A 17,288-nucleotide genomic window follows, 5' to 3' on the forward strand; every position below is an offset into this window, starting at 1 on the left:
GAGAACTTAGAAGTAACAAGCTCCAACGTATGCCTAATAGACATTTCTGAATGACAAAATAGAAAGAATAGAGGAGAACATTCCATATTGGGAAAAGATACAGATTATCAAATTGAAGGAACATACAAGTCCTAAAAGAATAACATTTTTAAAAAAAAAAGTCATCACAAGTGCATCAAAATTACATTGTAAAAAAAGAGAACATCTTATCCTCTACCTGAGAGGGAAGCTGGTGACTTTAGAAGACAAGGAACCAGATTGACAGCTGCTTTCCCCCAGCAGCAAGCGGTGCCTAAAACTGTCTCAAGAGGCTGAGAACATACACATCCTGATCATTCAAAATCCAGACACATTTAGATCTACACACACACACAGAAGAAAATGTACCGACTCCAAGCCTCTACTGAAGGAACTAACAAGCTCAGTTGGGTGGAGCATTGTCCCTTACACCAAAAATGGGGGTTCCATTCAGTCAGGGCACATAAGTAGGTTGCAGGTTTGATCCCAGATCAGGGAGCTTATGGAAGGCAACTGATTGATGTTACTCTCTCATATTGATATTTCTCTCTCTCTCTCTCTCTCTCTCTCTCTCTCTCTCTCCATCTCTCTCTATCTAAAATCAATAAACATATCCTTGGATGAAGGATAAAAAAAAGAGATATAAGAACCTTCTTTAAAAAATTAAAGTCCTATCTATCAATACTTGTGGTATGAACTGAAACATTTATTTAGGGAGAAATTTATAGCCTTCTATGCACAAATGAGACAATAAGAAAAACTGAGAAAAAATTGTCCAAATCAGAAAAATGGACAAAGAAAAATAGAATAAACAACATAAAAGGGAATATATAATAAAGATAGACTCAGAAATTAATGAACTGGAAAACAAAAATAATTAACAAAGCAATCCAAAATTTACATAAGTCAAATAATCATGATACAGACTATCTATTTATATATGTATGTATGTATGTATGTATCTCATCCAGATATTAATAAAAAAACAAAAAATAATATAAAAGAGTGCAAAGGTTATGGGCAAACATTTCATATGAAAAGAAACATAAAAAAGTTAATAAACATGAAAAGATGCTCAACTTCACTACTAATTAGGAAAATGCCAATTAAAAATTTGACACGCCACTTCACACCCACCAAATTGTAAAAAATGAAATGAAAACCTGTCAGTGCAAGTGAGGATGTGGGGAAGCAGGAACTCGATCCACTGCTGGAAGGAATATAAATCAGTTCAATGACTTTAGAGAGCAGTGTGGCACACAGATTGCTGAAGATGCACACACCTAGCATTTCCACTGCAGGTGAATTCCCCCTGTGTTCACTGCAGCATTGCTTTGTTATTGAAAACTCTGAAACTTAAATGTCCACCAATGTCATTTCCTTTCCTCCATTTCATGCTGAAGAAGCACACACTCTCCTAAGAAACCATATAAAAATGCCACCTATAAAAACATTTTAAAGTTTGATCTCATCCAACATTATTTGATCATAAAGTTCCTTGGTCAATGGAACATAAGCTTTTTTTTTTTTCCAAGTTATCCATGAGATAAAGTGGATAAGAAATTTTCAATGGACTAAATCCTTCTTGCACCAACTGAAACTTCTTTGATTTGAATGTCCCTCTTATTTCCATATTTTCTTGAATTCTTAAAAATTGTGGGCAGGCATAAGCTGGTAGAAATGTTTCCTTATTATGCAATATATTTTCTTTAATTAAGAACTTTTAATAATAAACTTTAGTTAATTATATTTTTTACCTATTTAGGGATTTAGTGAATAACTAAATATTTGCCTTAATGACATAATTTTAAAATAATAAGTAAATAAATGGATAATTTTTAGATATTTGCTAAATATGTACCTTTTAAAGTTATAGTTTTGAATTAATGGTTACATTTTATTTAAATATTTAATTTTTATGTACCCTGTCCTTTAATAAAATCATCTTCATTTTTAAATTGTCCTTCAATTGAGTTATGAATAAATTATTGTTTCTAATAAAGTGGAATACTTACTACATAATATTTAAGATGAATAACCTAGATCAGTATGTATCAATATGGGTTGACATAAAAAACAATGTTGATACTTCAAGTGAAATAAGGCAAACTAAGAATAAATATTGCATGATTCCACTTATGATGCTACCTAGAACAGGGAAATTCATAGAGGTGGGAGTAGAGTGGTGGTTGTTAGGGGTTGGGTGGATGTTGAGAAATGGGGAGTTAGTGCTTAATGGTTACAGAGTTTCTCTTTGGGATGAAAAATTCTGGAACTAGTAGCGGTAATGGTTATACAACATTGAGAATGTAATTAATGCCACTGAATTGTGCATTTAATATTGTTTAAATGGTAAACTGCATGTGTATTTACAATAAATATATGCCACTGAATTGTGCATTTAATATTGTTTAAATGGTAAACTGCATGTATATTTACAAATATTTCTAAATATGTAATGTCGAATAAAAACAATTTATAGAAGGATAGGTACATATACTATTTAAAGACGTAAATTGTTTGTGATGCATGCATATGTATTCAAAGTATGAGAACATGAATGGACAGGATGCGCACTAACTCCAAGATAATGTTTTCTCCAGAAAGGGAACAAAATTGGGGGCCTCAATGGTATCTGCGATCTTTCTCAAAAAAAAAAAAAAAAAAAAGTTCTGTAGGGAACATAAAACGTTGACCCATAATTCTTAGTAGCAATACATGAACATTTGAAATATTTACATTAAAAAAAATACCCAGAAGCACAGTTTTAGGGGATCCCCTGATTATCTAGTTGACAATATCCAAAATTTGCAAAATAGGGTGGCGATGGGGTGGAGATGAGAAAGGGAGGGTCAGATGATGTCAGAGTCCTGGTATGGCACATCTTTGAAACTTCTGTTCACTCCTTTCTTATTCCAAAGAATTTAATTACTAGACATTTTCCTGCATTATGGTGGACCAAATGCAACAAGAGAAGTCCCTGTGTTTCAGTAAATGAAGGTGAGCCGGACTCGTGTGGAAGACTTTCCACGCAAGGTGCCTGAGTGAGGGGAGCACATGGCGCCTTCTGGCTGGCTGAATTGTACATGGATTCTAGCTAACTGTAAATAACCATGAACAAAGAATATCTCAGTAGCCAATATTTTTCTCTGCTGGTATCAAATGAAATTCATTTGGTATCAGCTGGAGTTTTTATAGTGCTAATGGAAGTTATTTTCAGTTATCACGTCAGCCCGTAAGTATACAAAGGCAGCAATTTCACTGGTAATCTGGAGATCAGTTTGTATGTAGGGGGTATGCTTTAGACTGTTTCTGCAGTGTGAGCTTTTATCGGAAGAAATGTGGGGGAATCATAAATAAAAAGGGAATGATGAAACAGAACACCCAACAAGGGCTAAGGTTGGGCTTGGCAACATTTCATAGTGTGAGCATCTGAACTCCAAGACGAGGTGGCGTCCAGGAAGCCCTGGGCGCAATGGGGAGCTTCTGCACCTGAAAACTCATTCCACAAAATGTTAGTTTCCTCCCCTCCTCATCCAGTGATAGCTCTTTATAGACGGACAGTTCTCGCTTCTGTGCAGCCGGTATTTGATCTCATTCCATGGGGGAGAGGTACAGAGTTGGAAACCATCCATTTTTTTTTTTTTTTTAATAAGCTCATATAATTTTGCCATACTCCCATCAGGTACAAGAACAACAATGGAGCCCTGAAATAAAAATCTGCTCCCTGCAGGATTTTAATTATTTATATTCTTTCAGTACTCAGAACCCCCATTCATTGTGATGATAGCATGTGTGGAGATTAGAGGATCAAATGCAGTGCCAAGATTATTAGCCCAGATAAGGGCAATTGAATCCTCCTCCTCCCCCGAACATGGATATGCTAAACACCTGAGATATTTGTACCAAATATCGTAACTGGTAGCATTTCAGAAAATTTGTTTTTGTAGTAAAGCTCTGGAACCTAAGGGATTCCCCCCTTGCCCCGCCCCCCCAGAAGTCAGAAGCAAGGCCATCTAACTACCATTATCATGTTATGTGTCCAGCTCTTGGTAGAAGAGAACACTGCTTTTAGATGGAGTAAACAAGAATTGTACATCTATAATGGCAAAAATGGCAAATGTGATTTTTTGTATATTTTACATAATAATATAAGTAATAAAAAATACATAGATAAAAAATGAGGATGCAAGTATACAAGTGCTAATTCATGTTGATTAGGCATGAACACCATGCCAAGCATTGCAGGGGAATGGTAAAGATTCCTTGAGACAGGAATGATGCCTTAATTCCATTTTATATTTGCTTTCCCTTGTAATCATTTTCTATCTCTGAGTAGAGATAACAGACAAATGTTTATTGAATGAAGCAAAAGATATGCTCCCTGTTCTCAAAGAGCAGGACAGAGTCTCATGTTTGCATTCTCAACCCTGAGCCAAGTGCATGGGTGTGCAGTGGGCACCATTGGAACCCCACCCAGACGCCTTTACCAAGCTGGTGCACCTGCCCCCCACTGCTAGAAGCCTTGGTGCTTACAGCTCACAGCTGCCCTTGGCCAACGGAGAGCCACCCCCTAACCCCTTCAGATGGCTGCTTAGCTGTATTCTTCTGTTCCATCCCACTATTCTCCTTCTCCAGTAATGGACCACATAGTGGGGCTTCTTGGTGGAGGGTGGAGGTGGTTTGTAGCAGTGGTCTCAACTGAAATGTGCTTTCAAAGGGTATCTGAGTATGGAAAGTTTTCAGGGAATCAGTGTTCAGATCCTTAGATTCTATAGGTTCTTTATCTTGCAATTCATTCCTAAAGAGCTTGCCTGAGTTCACAATAGTCCTTCCAATTAATAAGCCAAAAGCAGACCTCCAACCCACTCCATGTCTTACCCATGGGTTGGAAGTGTGAAAACCTCTTGAGCTTTCAACAAAAGGAGGCTTCCTTTAAATGTTAATGGTGTTTCAAAATAACCCATAGGGATTCCTGTATTTCTCTATCTTCATCACTATTCTACTGAGGGTGAAATTAAGTGTTTTGGATTTGGACTGGGATGTTCTGGTTCAGATATAGAACACTGGAAAGTATGGCAATTATTGTTTAATGACTTAGTCTCTTCCATTTCCTTCCTTCTGTCAGAGAATGTAAGATTCTGTGAGAGCAAAGCAAAGTGCACTTTAAGAAATATGGAATGCTAAAAATGACCTTTTCATGTATTTAACTGTAAGCAATTCTTTTCAACTATTCTTAGAACTAACCCATCCTTAGTCTGTTTTATTAGCTGGAAAGAAGAGACCTTTGAACAGCCTGACAGTAGGTTAGCGTTGCAGAATCTTTTAAATGTAAGTGGAATGTTCGTAGAACTACTGAAATTTTTAGGATATATTACATAGAACACTTGGGTAAAAGTTTTGTGCAATTTCTTTTATATTCCAGATTAGATAATTAAATCAATTAGATAATTAAAATTATTTTATATTATATTATAAAATATTTATTCTAGGTATAGTCTGTCTTAATCTTACTTCACATTATAAAATGTTTAATATTTTCAACTTCTTGTTAATATAAGATTATATATGGTAGCTTCTGAATGCATTAATTTTTAGCAGTATTTATTCATTTCCAAGAAAAGTTTTTAAATGATTATGAAATATGTATTTAAATTTAAAGTATATGTATATTTTTGTTTGGTTGTTTACTAATAGTAATTTTAATGATTATACAATATGGGAAAATTTTTAACACTTAGAACATTATAATCATAGGAAATAAGACAAATTTTAAAACTCAATTTCTATAGACATATTTTTGTTGAATAAAGAGTGATGGTGTGATTGATAAGACTTCCAAGCATTAAACTCTATTACATTGGGTCAAATCTAAAGCCAGAGTAACGGAAACACAAATAAAGGGTAGGAAATGTAAACATTTCTGAACATTTAGAAAGCTTGTTCATATACTGTTAAATTGGTAGGGGCCAAGAGCTGTGAAAAGTCTGAGATTTTATCCCTGGCCAGTGTGGATCAGTTGGTTGGTGCATTGTTCCGTACACCAAAAGTTTGTGGGTTCAATTCCTGGTCAATAGGCATATCCTTGGGTGAGGATTAAAAAAATGTCTGAGATTTTATTCTCCTTGTGAGCTTGCAGGTTAACCTATCACAATTTCATGGATGCTGATAGAAGACACGAAGTTCCCGTGTCAGAGACAAAAGACTTCATTATTTAGCCTATGGGCCCCCACGCCTGGCAAAGGTTATGCTGTGATGGCTTTGTAGTACGAACACTTGTCCAGGCTGAACTACATCTCCCAGGATTCTCTTTCCTGTATGTTTCTGGCCAGGGTGGGAGATTTGCAGATCCAAGGGACATAGTAGCCATGTTGTGGCTCACACACGTTTTCAGATCTGGTTTACCTTGTTGGTGTGAGGTAGCAGCAGAGCCTGGATCCTCTGTTAGCTTCTCGGACACCTGGGCCAGGTTTGTGTGATCACCTATGTGATGAAGGGCCCAGTTTCTACAAGATATCTTTGTCACCAGGGTCAGAAGCAACGAGAATAGGCAAATGTCTCCCAATAGGTGTTTTTCAAACCATTGCGCAACTTAGGTTCCATTGCAAATACTTAAAAGGGTGTTGTAGCTTTCATTTTTAAATTTCAGCATTTACAATCTACTAGAAGTTATATTCTTTGCAGCTTTGTAGGCTTATGAAGAAAAGATTAAATGTCAAAAGTGTGCAAGGAGGTATATAATGTTAAAGAATAATTTTAGGGGTGTGTAAATAATCAAGTTTGAGACTATTGGTTTATAGGGTGATCTTGGTTCATAAGACAGTTATAAGCAGATGAACCTCTAGTGTAGGGCTGGGGAATGTCTAGCCCCAGGGCCATATAAGGGACGCAAAATCATTTGGTCTGGATCTGCCAAGACATTAGGGGTGAGTTAATTAAATATTTGACCAAATATAGCAAATTTTTAAGTTGATAATTTTGTATGACCTAAGAATGATGTTATAAATATCCAAATGGCACTTGGCAGAAAAAAGGTCCCCCACTCCTGCCAGTGTTTCTGGTGCCTCAAGTGGCATCTGTCATCATGGTGGGACTGGGGCATCCATAGCTCAGTTCCCCTCTTGTAGAAACAGTTCTGTGAGATAACCTCGAGATCTTTGCTTTGAGGAGACAATGAAATATAAAGCTTTCTCATTTGAGCAAGGTAAAACACTGTTGATGATGATGGTGATGAAAAAAGTTTCCTGCAAAGGACATGGTCAAAGGTGGTGTTACAGAGCTTCTGGGTTGGTGCACTTGTGGAGATCTGGGGAGCCTGGCACACCTGGAGAGGGCATGGAGGCTCTGCACCCCTCCCCACATAGCTTGGCCCATGCATCTCTCCCATCTGGCAGTTCCTTAGTTATATCCTTTTATAACAAACTGGTGATGTAGTAAGTAAAAAAAATGTGGCATTATGGAGAAGAAACCTGGGTTCCACAAGATATGTGATCAGTGCTGGGACCCTGCCAGCAGGCGAGGGGATACCAAGGCAGGTGCTGGGCGTGGAGGCCATGGGGGCATAGGTGACCAAGGAGACAGAACTAAACCTCACATCACTCTGCTTGGCCCCGGAGGATGGCTGGTTAGCCAGAGACGGGTAAGATTCCTCAGGGAAGGAACAACCTAAGACAGGCACAGTCGCATAGGGGCCATCAGGAGAGAACTTGGGGGTCAACAGAGGTGGGGCACAGACCATCTGAGGCTTGCCTGCACCTCGGGCATCAGCTGGGCAGCTACCATCCGAGGCTTGCCTGCGCCTCAGGCCAGCCCTGGGCGGCTGGGGGGCTGAGGGTGGGTCCGGCCGCACCATGCGCCTGCTGCCCCCCACTCCTCCAGCTGGGCTGAGAGAACTGTGGGACTCCGACGGGGCTGAGGGAACTGGGCACCGCCATCTTGTGGCTATGGGCACTGCCATCTTTGTGACAGCGTGATGGTCAATTTGCATATTCCCTCTTCATTAGATAGGATTGGAGCATTAGAGGTGCTGATGGCCAGTGGTGTGATAGGCATGTTGATCTGTGTGTAGTAATCAAGTCAAAGTGTTGGCTTTGTGTCCAGATCATGCTCTTAGTCTGCATGTTTCTGCATCAATGTCTGTGAACAGTTACTCATTTGAAAGATTTCATTTCTTTGTTTTCTTTGCCAGTTCAATTTCCCCCCGACTTGGTGTGTGTGACTGAAAAGATGACCAGACATTTAGGTTCATTACTCCGTCGAGTGGCTGTACCTTAGCTTCCTATGTGAGGGAGAGTAAACATAAGCTCCACCGCTGTCTCAACTACCAGGTCTTGGCTCCTGCGGTTCAAACCTAGAGACCTCTCAGGCAAGCACCGCCAGTGATTTTAGTTGTCCATAGGAAAACTCTGCAGGGACGACATTTTCCTCTCACCTGTTTTTTTTAAAACAAACAAACAAAAAAAAGAAAGGTAACTTCTAAAGTTTCCAGAACCCAAGCCTCTTGCTTAAATTTATATAAAAGTAAAATATTAGTTAATACATCTTGTAGAAAGTGTGTTGAAGTTGAAATTCTGGGAAGATATGCTTTTAAGTTCCATAGACATCTGTATTAATTTCCTAGGGCTTTCTTAACAAAGTACCACAACTGGACGGCTTAAAGCAACTGAAGTTTATTCTCTCACAGTTCTGGAGGCCAGGGTCAAGGTGTCGACAGCCTTAGGTCCTACTGGAGGCTCTGAGGAAGAATCTGGTCTATGCCTCTTGCCTGGCTTGTGGTGGTGGCTGGCAACGCTCGGTGTTTCTTGGGTGGTAGACTCCTCACTCAAATACCTGCCTTCATCTTACATGGGCTTCTTCCTGTGTGTCTCTGTGTCCAAATTTCCCACTTCTGATAAAGGCACCTGCCCAGCCAGCTTGGCTCAGAGGTTGAGCATCAACCTATGCACCAGGAGGTTATGGTTCGATTCCTAGTCAAGGCACATGCAGGGGTTGTGGGCTCGATCTCCAGTGTGGGGCGTGCAGGAGGCAGCTGATGGATGATTCTTTCATCATTGATGTTTCTATCTCTCTCTCCCTCTCCCTTCTTCTCTAAAATCAATAAAAATATATTAAAAAAAAAGACCAGTCATATTGGATTAAAGGCTAATCTTACTCCAGTATGACTATATCTTGATGTAGCTAATCACATTTTAATTACCTTAGTTCCAAATAAGGTCAAGTTCTTAAATTCCAGGAGTTAGAAGTTTCCTGTATCATATTTGGAGGACACAATTTAACCCACAAGAATATCTAAGTGTGGAATGTTTGTCAAAAATATCTCCCACCTGAAATATCCCCAAACAGCCAAGCCTTAGGTTGGAAGTCATGTATTACTAGTTTCAACATAAACCTTTATATTCAGCAGTGCTTTTTGTGGTTCTCCTACTGAAAAAAGTTATAAAAGGATTTTTCAATAAAGATTTAATAATGGGAATTTAATTTGGTCAGGGCTTTTGCATTCAGAAGGGAAAGCACATCTTGTAAAGCAAGAATTATTTTTTAATGGAAAGATTTGGCTCAATGATTACAGCCTGAGGAGATATGCTTGTCCCCTGTAATAGTAGACCTCCCTTATCTGTGGGGAATGTGTTCCAAGATTGCCAGGGGATGCCTGAACCCATGATAGTAACAAACCCTATAGCTACTATAGTTTTTCCTCTACACACAACTTACGTTAAAGTTTAGTTTATAAACTAGGTACAGTCAAAGAAATAAGGGTTGCTTGAACACAAGCAGTGGGATATTGCAACAGTTGATTTGATAACCAAGAAGGCTACTAAGTGACTAATATTAGGGAGCACATATAGTGTGGATAACACTTCACACAGGGCTGACTCACATCCTGGGCGGGGCAAGATTTCATCATGCTACTCAGAACAGTGCACCATATAAAACTTATGAATTGTTTATTTCTGAAATTTTCTATTAATATTGTTGGATTGCAGTTGACTGTGGGTAACTGGAACTTCAGAAAGCAAAACTATGGAAGGGGGCACTACTGTAATTGCTCTAGGGTAGTAAGAAATCTCCTATCAGACCTTAATTAGACCTTCTACAATTCATTTTATTTTCCCCCCTCTATAGATTATTTCTTTTTAAAAAAATATATTTTATTGATTTTTTTTTTTTACAGAGAGGAAGGGAGAGGGATAGAGAGTTAGAAACATCAATGAGAGAGAAACATTGATCAGTTGCCTCCTGCACACCCCCTACTGGGGATGTGCCTGCAACCAAGGTACATGCCCTTGGCTGGAATCGAACCTGGGACCCTTCAGTCCGCAGGCCGACGCTCTATCCACTGAGCCAAACCGGCTAGGGCTATAGATTATTTCTTAAAAGCAGTTTGATTTGTGCTTGTGCAAGCATCCGGATTTTTGGATTTCTCACTTAAAGCAGTGACTCTTGATCTCAAAGATATTTTATTTTCAAGACACAGAGTTATTGAATTTTTATATCTGGAGATTGAATTTCTGGTAAAAAAGAAACGATTTAAAGAACTGTTATTTATAGTTTTGTGGGTTTTCTTGTTTTTGTTTTGAGCATGAAATAGATGAACACAGCATAGTCATTTGGCTATACTTATAAAGACATCAGATGTGATACAGTTTTAATTATACCAGGCCAACTGAAAATGAAAAACATGAATATGTAATTTTAATTAAGATACACACATAATTACAAGGGTACTTCTCACAGGGAAAAGCACAGGGAAGTTGATTTTCACTCCTCTCCCCCCCTTCCTTTAAATGCAATTCTTGTTCATTAAGCCCCCTCATGTCCTCGGAAATGTTCTGCTCTAGTTTTTCTTTATTGCTCACAGACACAAGGAGTTAAAACCCGAAAGCCAGTGTGAGAGCCTGTCTGGAAAGCTCCACCGTGTTTTAAGGAGAAGGGCAAAATGGCCCACACTGTTTCATTTGTGTTGTCACCAAGCAAAATCTCAACAAAAGCAAACTTCTGACCCATCAACCCGTTATTGAAGATGTTCACATAAATACATAAGTAGTAGGAACTATATTCCACTATAAGTTTATAAGAGCTTTATACTTGGTTTAAAGATTGAAGGCTGGCTTGGATATATGTCTCTTTGTTTGCATGAATCCCCATGTCTACACCCTCAAATAAATACATGAACTTTGCAGATAGGTCATGAAGAATATTAAGAGTCCATAAGTATAGTATAGTGTATACCTGTACCATTTCACTCAGGGTCATCTTTATTCCCTTTGAATTGAGCATGATTAAATATCTGTTCGCTTTGTTATTGAATAACATAAAGGATATGAGTTTCTCATTGACAGATATAACTATCAATTACACAATTAATCTTCAACATATATTTTTAAACTTACATACCAATGGCATGTGGCCCCCTTCAATGTTCTCCTTGGAGAGGTAGGCCAATAACGATGACATTTCTGAGTCAGGAAGACCCAGCAGCTGGTGCTTTGGACCATGAATCTAGGTGTTTCTGTAGGCAGTTCAGAGTAAATTCTTTCTATTCTTTCTTTTTCTAGGATGACCCAGAGTTATACTTCTATCTGCAATGTTAACATGATGCCAAGGGCAGGCATCAGCTGGGCTTTATATCCCTTTTATTTGCTTCTCATGCATTACAAAAATTATGCATATCATTATATATTAGGGTTGGGGTAAAATTTATTTATTGCCACACACAATTCTTTTCCCATCTGATCAATTCACAGATTTTGTTGTTCAAGCAAAAACTATGTTCTAGTAAAAAAAAATAAAATAAATGAAGGGGGAACACTTTCATCAATCTGGCTAAAACCCAATTTGGGTGATTCATGGAATTGCCTAGCAACAAACCACTTTTATTTTACAATAGTGTGTGCAATTTGACTACGAGAAGAAAATTTTCATTTGTCTGCTTGAAGATTTTCTACTGCTACTGCAAATGTTTAAGTGGATTTCTCAGAAACATGTTGGAATTAAAAACAACAGCCTCCTTTTGAATTAGTGCCTTAAAAAAAACCATTTAGAGTCTCTTTTTTGGGGGGAGATTCTGTTATTCAACACCATTTTAACAAATAACACATTGATCATTATGAAGAACATTTACCAAAAGCCCTTACAAAAGCATTTTCCTGGATTGAAAAGGTCTGTTTTGTGGGAGAGAAGTATTTTATTAAGGAGTACCTTAACAATACAAAAGCGCTTACACAACCTTGCATGTTGCTTTCCCAGGAGTTTCGGGAAACATTTTGGTGAGCAATCAGCAGGAACTGAGGCTGGTGAAAGTGGTTCCTAGTTTAAGTACCACCACACTTGCGTTCCCAACATTACCATTCTACTTAGTTACCAGCCACTAAGATGATTATCCTTGGTCAGTTTGCCATACAGAAGTTTCCGTCCATCCAATTGTGTGTGTGTGTGTGTGTGTGTGTGTGTGTGTGTGTGTGTGTATCCAGTTCAGAGAAGGGCAAAAGGGAAAATTGTTGCAGTGCCCATAGAGGGGACAGGTTTCTGGGTCATGTGACAGCCATGGTTTGCCACTGGTGGCTTTGACTCAGAGGTGTTTGCAAAGCACCTGCTATGAGAAATGCAAGTTTTTTATCCCACAAGCAAATACATGCTTGTTTAAGTGGGGTGGATGGGGGAATGATTGCTCTGTTTAATCCACTTTGTTCATTAAAATAAAATTACTAAAATACTAATCTTGCCTTTCTGTTTTTCAATCACTAATTTTCAAACAACTAGAACAATACATTTCATATTAAAACGAAGTGAACATAATTGGGATCTGATCTCAAACATCACCTCTGGAAAAAGCCTTCCTGACCATCCCATAGATAGTCACATCCCATTCCCATTCTAACCATTCTCTACTCCCAGTCTGGATTTTATTCTCCCCACCCCCATAGCACTCAACACCACCTGGAATGATCAGGAGTATTTATTAGATTGTATCTTATTGTCTTTTTCCTGCTAGAACGTGAGATCCATGAGGACAGGCACTATGCTTGTCTTCTACAGTGTGGCATCCACAGCGCTAGACTATTTCCTGGCACATAGTTGAAGCTCAATGTATTGGTTGACTGAACAGGTAAATTTCAAAGTATCTTAACGTCAGTAACGGTAAGGTTTTCCAAATTGTGTGCCATGGAAGATTATTTTTCTATGGAATGTAAATAAATATCAAATGATAAAAGAGATCTGAGGTCAAAAATACCTGAGAAATGATTGGGTAAACAAAGCTGAACAGATGTAAATGTAAAATTTCTCAGAATCTTTATAATGCTAATTATTTCATTATAGACCCATCTTTTTTTGAGGAGAATCTTGGCTGACCTTCAGAGCAACAGACTTTGGGAACTGTTGATGAATAGAAAATGAAGATAATTGTGGTTGTTTGGGATTATTGGGGATTTGGATTCTATACAAATAGGAATATATTACAGGAGATTAGATTTGTCCCTTTAAATGAAGCAATCCTTATCAAATGGCCAATAATATTATGAAGTGTGTGTGTGAAAAGGTGAAAGTATGGTATGTGAGCCTTGAGTGTTGTTGCGTTTTAATATAACCACCTTACTTATTTCTTTAGCGCAATAATTTCCTGAGATTAGCTCAGGGCCAGGCAACAAAACATGAAGACAAGTCAGAGCAACAGATCAGTTTTTACAACATGACCTCTGTGACCTTCATGAGTCAACAGCATATCCTATATAATAAAAGCCTAATATGCAAATTGTCCCCTTGACTGGGAGTTTGACTGGGAGTTCAATGGCTTGCTATGATGTGCACTGACCACGAAGGGGCAGCGTGGAACATAGTGGGCATCAGTGATGTGGTGCTGGCAGCGGGTGGCAGTGGAGGTGCTGCTGGCCCCAATGGGCCCTGACGAGAGTGGGTGGTGCCAGGCCAAATCGGGTGTGAGCAGGGCAACCAGCAGTGGTGGTGGTGGGCGGGGCTGCAACCTGGCTCCCAGGTGCTGAGGGAGTCTGGTGGGAGCCGAATGACTCAGGCGGAGGGGTGGGTGTGGGGGTCTGGGGGCCCAGGTGCTACCCAGGGCCCAGAGGTCAGCTGGGACATGCCCTTCACATCAGACACTCATGCTTCAATCATTGGCCAGACCTAGGGACTGCACCTGTGCACGGATTTTGTGCACTGGGCCTCTACTTCATTCAATAATAAGATGCAGTTTTCTTTTTCTATGATAGTCCCTTTTGCTTTGCCTTTTAATCATAAATGGTTTCTACTTAAGAACCAGTTTTTTATCTTAATCTTGGGTGTACATTTTTCTCCTGGACTTTAGATACATTTAAAAAAATGCTTTGACTTCTTACTTTTTTTAGCTATGCATTTGATGTTATTTCCCTATTTTATAATAGTGTCTTTTTCCAAAAATTGAATGATCAAATGTTTTTTTTCTTCCCCTGGTCATTGTTAGAATCACTGAAGGAGGTATGCATGAGACTGAAAGTGGTAAAGAATTATAAATTTATTAGGTCATCTGGAAACCAGATGGGCTGAGCTCCAAATGGCGCTAGCACCCAGGGACTGAGAGTCAGAGATTTTAAAGGACTCTAGTCCAGCTTTTAGGTGGGGAATTCTCTGGGTGGGTCTTTCTGGGCAAGTCTGGAGGGGAAAGTTGTTAGGTTGACAAAGGAGGAACACAAGGTCAGAATGGTGAGGGATTACGAATTTATTTGATCATCTGCATACCAGGTGGCTGAGCCTGGATGGCTCCAGCACCCAGTGATGGGATTCAGTGGCTTTTAAAGGACTTTTGGTGGGATTTTTCTGGGTGGAGCCTTCTTTATGCATACCCGGAGGGCAGATAATGGAATATGGTCAACGCAAGTGAAATGTGGTCTCAGCAAAAGGAATATCCATAGTGAAATGACCTGAAAAGCCAGTTCTCAGGGGAGGGGTATCAATTCAATTGCTCCATCAAACCTAACAAAAGTTACTGGTTTTTAGCAAATGGAATGTTGTCTAAGTGAAAGGGAATGTCCACTGGGAAATGATCTAAAGGTCAGTTTCCCAGGGGAGGGGGTATTGATTCAATTATTTATCAGACCTAACAGTCATGTTCTTCCAGATATATTTATGTAAAGTTTAATCTTATGTATTATTCTACCTCAGATATTCTTTCTATATATATGTTTACTGTAATTACTCTATGAAATAGTAACTTGTTAAGAAAACCAAAATTCTATTTGGTCCTGGTAAATTATTTTGCCACTATGTAATGTTAATGTAAAAACATTCAAACTTGTAAAGAATTTTTGTAAGTTTATTTGAGCCAAACTGTTGACAATTGGTGAGAAGCAGTATCTCAACGGATTGGGATAATGCTCTGGAGAACGGCGGTCTTTCCTCTATTTTTATACAGGGCAACCAAAGGAGGGGACGTAGTTGGTTTACATAAAATCCATTGGTGATAGACTAGAGAGGTGGGAGAATGCAAAGCAGGGAAACCTCTGGGATTGGATAAAAAGCAAAATGATAGACACATACTTAGGTGGATGCAGGATAGTTAACAGTCAACAATTAACATGATAACAAAAACAATGAAGGAATTTCTGTCCCAGTGCCCAGGCACATTAGGTTGTACCCCAAGGGGTCTGGAATAAAGGAAGCTACAAGTTACCCAGACATTTCAAGGATATGTTATCATAGATGCAAAAAGACAGATAAGCTCAGTTAAGGTAAAGGTTGACCTTGTCAGTGAAGATACCGGACTAGGACGTAACTACCCATCATAACTGCTTTAGTTAAAGTTTAATTTCAGACCATACTTTGTGATTACTTTAGGTCTCTGAGTTTGCAAGACTGCCATGCAGGCCTTCCCTGAGCTTGTCAGGTTAGCATATGGTCCCTTTCGTTCACAGTAGAAATCTAAAATGCTCCTTACCACTATTCTTATTTTGTATCTTTCTTCTTTGAGTAAACATTTCTTTATAGTCTTATTGCTGGCTAAGTGTCTATATCCAAAGTTTCTGATTTACAGACCATGAATTCCAGTGGGACATTGAGTTACTTCCTGAGTCCACACACTGAACAAAAAATGTCTTACATATGTATAGATTAGTATTTTTCAAATGTAAGTGGACCCTTAAAATTAACAAAATTCATAGAGGTTTGTTTTTAAATGTATTTTCTTAGTAAAAAGATTATAAAAGTATAAATATTATCTTGTAATAGCCTAAGAAATGTTTTGATGTTTAAAAGGTTCTCATTTTTAACCTAAGAGACTCAATATTACTTTCCTCTTCTGATAAGATTTTTGTCCTATTATAGTATTACTAGAGGCCTGATGCACGAAAATCGTGCAAGAGTAGGCCTTCACAGCCCCGGCTGCCTCAGCCCTCGCAGTCCTGGCTTCGGTCGACTTGCATATTACTCTTTTAATATTATAGATGTACATACTATAGTATATATTGTTGTCTCTCATTTAATGCTAATTGTACATTTCCTCCTGTTCTTCTCTTGACTTTAGAATTCATACCTAGCAGAGTATCAAATACTTTTAAAAAGTATGCTACCATTTGCTTTAATAATATTTGTTCATTCACTTTTTCATACATTGAAAATATGTAGAGAGCTCACACTGAGTGGTTTTCATCCCAGGCTGTGTATAAGCATCACCTATAGAGCTTGAAAAACAACAGCTATCTACCTCCCACCCACCCCCAACCACTGGATGAGCATCTCCTGGGAGGATAGGGTGGTTGGGCTCCTCTGTTTTTAATGAGTTCCCTAGGGGATTCGAATGCATAGCAAGTGGGGAGAAACAGTAGCTGCTGTGGGCCAGCCATTGTGCTTGGTGTCCAGCCTCATAGGAGTGAAAAACAATTAGACTTGGGAATCATCCCCTCATAGAGCCAGGACTTGGGGGGAATCTCACAACTTCTCTTTGAGTCCAGTCAGCTTGTCACCAATTGCACTGTATTCAGAGACTCTGCAATTATTGCATAACAATAGTTTACTTAATTAGAAAATGCCAGACATAAGTGTTTGATTCTTGGCCTTAAAAGCTCAGATACCAGACTGCTCTGGCTCTAAATTGCATGCCTGGCAGAGTGAATGCACAATGCCTGGCACACAGACAATAATCAATAAATATTAGTGTTGAATGAACAATTGAGTGAAAGAGCAATGCTTGGCATAAAGGCCTTGTTTGCCAACACTAGAGTTTCAATTGTCTGGAGTAGGGGAAATGTGCCTGAGGCAAAATTCCTGATTCCCAGAACATGGTCACT

This window comes from Eptesicus fuscus, chromosome 8 (assembly GCF_027574615.1).
Source record: "Eptesicus fuscus isolate TK198812 chromosome 8, DD_ASM_mEF_20220401, whole genome shotgun sequence".
Lineage (NCBI taxonomy): Eukaryota > Metazoa > Chordata > Mammalia > Chiroptera > Vespertilionidae > Eptesicus > Eptesicus fuscus.